Raw genomic sequence first — 5107 nt, forward strand, 5'->3', positions numbered from 1 at the left:
CCGTAGCCAAGTTACGGAAACAGCCCAGATGTCCTTTGGTGGAGTGATGGTTGGAGAAAGTGTGGCACATATACACAATTGGATTGCACCCGTCCAGTTTGAAGACTGTTACATTATTTGCAACGAAATGGATAGATCTAAAAATATATTAAGTGAACTAAGTCAGAGCCAGACACACAAAGGACCCATGCTCTGTCTCATATTTGGAAGATAGAAATTTATACAAGTTTACACAAAAATATTAACCAAAGCATGCTATTTGCAGAGGATTATTTCAAAGGTTTAATTTCTTATGAAATTGAACTTTACTCCAACAAAATGAATACCAGGAAACTATCACTTGGAAGATATGAGGGGAAGACAAAAGAAAGGAATAAAGAGAGTTATGGAGGAAGAGAGTGAAGGTATAATATTCAATTCAGATAGTATGAAACTAGAAAAAAATTAAAGTGGGGTGAGGTTTGGAAGGATGTGGAAAAGTTATATAAAGATCCATTATACTTAAAAAACTGATTTGATTAATGGAAATTCCCTTGTACAAGTATTTAAGATAATAAAAATATAATTAAAAACAATGGAGACATTTGATCTTAAATTCTATTTCCATTTCTTTTAAAAAATAAAATTATTTGCACTATAATTTGATCAGAAGGATGGATTTTGTGGCTAGCTAGATCATGGCACATCTGTCTCTCTCTTCCTCTCTCCCTTTCATGGTTCTCATAGATAATAAGATTGCTCCATAATTATCCTAATTTATTTTGCTTTTATATTTTTGGTTGCATCATTTCACTTTCTCCTCTGCCATTTCCCAATTCATTTACATAGAAAGCATTATTTCCTATTTTCTCATTCCTAGAATAAGTTGCTCATGAAGACACCACTAGTCCTCATTTTCATTCTGTACCTTTGAATACGGAGGAAAATCTTTCCTCTGCTCTCTACCAATTCCCTACTCTCCAGTTAGAATAATTTAGAATAGTAAAAATGAAAAAAGAGAAAATAAATAATAGTGAAAAAAACAAATGCAGAAAATTCACCGGATTTTTCTAACCATTTCATCCAATGTGAACTATTGGGAAAATACATGGACAGCTCATTCTCACTGGCACTCAAATTCTCTGGTTAGGCAATTCCTATGAAGTTGAAGAACAAGATGAAAAAGTGAGAAATGGTATCAGTTGCAAGAAAAAAAATGGCGAAGGATTGAAGCAAATTTCTTCATTGTTCTGCTGAAAATAACCGCCTTACTACAGTGCAGAGACGACTTTCCAAAAAGGCCACTCATGTGAATACTAGGGATGACGATGAGTATACCCCTCTTCATTGAGAAGCCTACAGTGGACACTTAGACATTGTCCATGAGTTGGTGGCTCAAGGTAGATATTCCTGGAATAATTGTGAATGGCTGGACACCCCTGCACAGTACTTATACATGGAATAATACCACAGTGGCTTCTTTATTTCATTATGATACAGATACAAAGCCCAAACTAAAGGCCTCTTGACCCCCTTGCATCTTGATGCTGGTAATAGATATAGCAAAGATATGCTGGATCTCCTTCTGGTGAACCATTATTTCAAACCAGGTCTGAAGCACAACTTGGAAGAAGCTGCATTTGATATTGCCAAAAGGATAAGTATGTATTACTACCTCTTTGAAGTTTTGGAAAGCTGTACAAATTGTTCTCCTAAGTCTGAATGATTCGGTTAAGTTTCTTAAATTTCAAAATAGCCAGTCCATCCTATGTGTCTATACAAAATATTTTCACAATACAAAGCAACAGCAATATTTTACTTTAAAAATTCATGGATTCCATGGTATTCTTCCAAGTGAATTGCCTGACTTTGATGTCAAAATATATTCGAGTTGTTTGTATACATCTATAATGATTTCTATAGAGTTTGTGATTTTTTAAATCATAAATAATTTTAACTTATCTGTTGAAATGAGTAATACAGAAAGTAAAGATATTTCTGGTGCATGTCTGAAAAAAGTATATTTAAAAATATTTAGTATTCTGTTTGTGTAATGTCCATAACCTATTTCATTCTCTCCTAGATATAATCTTTTGAATTCGACATTGTTTTATAATATAGCGGTTCATTAATAAATGTGTCCTTTCAGATTGCATTCCATATAGAAACAGTTTAAGATTCCTTTAATTCCTAGGTCCTTAAAGAATTTTATTTCTTTAGGATAAAATGACAATGTTATCTTACTTCAAAAGTTTTATAAAGGTTATGCTATGTAAAGGAATTTGTAAAAAGTGAAGATTGAATGATGCCAAACTAACTTTTACTTCTATGAATTACATGTATTCTTACACTTGTATATTTGTAATCAACTTTTTAATAACTGTTTTTAATTTCTTGCATCAGAAGAATGAAAAATGTGCAATACTTCACAAATTTTCATATCATCCTTGTACAAGAGCCATCTAAATCTCTGTATTGTAATTTGGGTAGACGTGCTGCTGAAGTATGTAGTATCCTGGAAATTTAAGTAGTTAATGATGCAATCTTAAGACAGGCATATATCTTTGGTTGCCTATTTGTAAGAAGGAAACCTTATTGTTCCCAAAATTGCAGTTCATCTTATTTCTGTAAAATTCTGTGTATGGTGGAAAAAAACTTATATTGTTTGTTCAATTGCTCACATTTGCAATTTTTTCAATGACTATTTTAAGTCTTTTACATTTGAAATTGGATCATACTTTGCAGCCTTTATATCTAGGTCCAATGATGATGGATTTTCAAGTACTTATTTATTAACTGATTTAGCTTTGTGGAGATAATGGAGTCAAAGTAAGCCTTGCTTAAGAGCTACTTCTAAACTTCTGCAGCTTAAAATCTCCCAAATGAGGTCTTACTGGCACAAATGTCTTCCTGACCCTTTATCCTTGCTCCATGTAGGAACAGACCAACCAGAATCTTACCCTGACAGCATAGATTTTCTTATTGGAGCAAAACTAATCTGTTACAAGGGATCATAAAGAGACAAACAGTTCAGACAGAACTGTTCAGACTAGAAGGTATTTTTTCAAAATATAATTGTTTATTACACCCTAACATTTCAAAAGAAGCTAAAGCCAAGAAGGTGAAAAAATTGTTCATATGTATGATTACCTAATATCTTGGCCTGTCTACCATCCAAGCAGGCAGGAACTTACACCACTGATTTTCTATCACCAAATATATTCCATAGCTCCAAAAGAAGTCCATATGTTTCTCCTCGTTATTAGGCCTTCAATTGGTAATGTTTTAATCACAGTGATTCTTCTTGTCTCTAGGCTGTATATCTCGGAATGGTAAAGCTTTAGCTCTAATTCTACCAAACACTGAGGTAGAGGTAATGGAATAATACTTTAAAACCGTTGCCTCATGTGGCTCAGTGGTAGAGTGCTTGTCTTGCATGCCTGCGGCCCTGGGTTTGATTCCTCATCACCACATAAGCAGAAAGAAAAAAAAAAACTGTTGCCTTTGATACCCTTACCACAACAGAACAATGCCAAACATTTTCTAATATTATATATTATTATATATTTTATATTTATATGTGCTGACTTTATATTTCACACAGTGAATCTTATTAGAATTAATTTATAATTTGAAAAATTAATTGATATTTATTCCAATAAATAGATTGGAATATAAATAACTAGGATTAGAATATATATTAGAATATAAAAATTATCAATGCAATGTTTGCGGTATAAACTTGTGATAACTTCTAAATGTTCTTGGTCTTCTGAATTCACATGGTAAAAAAAACAATGTTGTTTGCTTCTAATCTATAAGGGATTTTGCTTTGTTGCTCTGTTTATTGTTTTAACTCGCTGGTCCCAAACTCTTTTTCTCCATGTTTCTGAAGCATTCCTACTGATTATACTCAAATTTTTCTGATATGATGTCTAAAAGCTATTATTCTTCTACAGGATCCACGGGTCCTAGGATCCCAGGTCCCAGTTATCCGCATCATCAGATAACTAAGGCAAGAGTTCTCACCTACGTCCATGCAACATGCCAACAGAAAGTAATTGAAGACCCATCTCAATTTCTCATTTTCTATATTTCAGCCCCAATTCCTTGAAATGCAGGAATTATCAGTAAGCAATTGGGAAATGCAAGGCAACTTAAAATGCAAGATGAAATCACAAAATGTGAAAGTACTTTCAATTTTCAGATGACCATCATATATGATTGAACAAGACCACAAATGTCACAAGATCATTTGTAATACCCCTCTCCTAATGATTAATGAATGATTTCATTCCAGCATCAGCAGGCCCTAAAAATAGTTCCTGGAACTATAGATCCATATTTGGTCTACCAATGCTAGGAATACTTGACGTAGAGTTCAAATATAATTCAGAAAAATATTAATTGAGAAGATCCTTAGTGCTTCAAAACACTGGTACTTCAGTAAAACTTGGTTCTATAGTATAAAAATGTTGTCATTGTCAAACAAATGATAACCTACATTTAATCTCCTGAAAGTATATTCCTTTTCAAATAAACTTTTAAAAATCACATTTGCCAAATAACACTTTACAAGTAGATGATATTTAGTGACATAAATAGTTTTTCAAGGGTAGGGAGCAAGTTACAATAGAGTTTGTTTACCCAGCACTAATGCCAAAAAGGTTCATCCATTCATTAGAGTGTAGAAATTATACCCCCCATCATTTGTTTTTTCAGTAGTTGACTTCAAAAATTTGTTAAATAGATCAGCCTCCCATATTTCAAACCAAAACATTAGCTAATAAAGTAAATTTCATCACATGCTAAGTACATTTTAAAAAATCACAAATAGTTGCCTTATCATATGGTGTTTTGTTTTCCCTATCTGTCTAACATAGTAAGAAATATGACTTTAAGTCTTGAATACGGGTTCTCATCAAATATTTGACAAACATAAAATCTTTCTTCTACTTCTATCATATTCCTCTACAATAGTAAATTTTAGTTTTCTTCTTTTTCCAAAACTTATTGGTAGTAGAAAATATTATCTCATGTAAAATAAAATAACCACAAACCACAGTGCAAAGCCATTTATAAAACTGGTACTTAGGAATACATTCTAAGCCTTTTTTAAACTTTCTTG

General features: G+C 32.5%; 1 pseudogene; it reads right to left on the reverse strand.

Moving 5' to 3' along the window:
- Positions 1 to 2389: 2389 nt before the first annotated feature.
- LOC122117566 lies at positions 2390 to 2486 on the reverse strand (annotated as a pseudogene).
- Between the last annotated feature and the right edge of the window lie 2621 nt (positions 2487 to 5107).

This window comes from Dipodomys spectabilis, unplaced genomic scaffold, assembly GCF_019054845.1.
Source record: "Dipodomys spectabilis isolate Male_0828 unplaced genomic scaffold, ASM1905484v1 ptg000143l, whole genome shotgun sequence".
Taxonomy (NCBI): Eukaryota; Metazoa; Chordata; class Mammalia; order Rodentia; family Heteromyidae; genus Dipodomys; species Dipodomys spectabilis.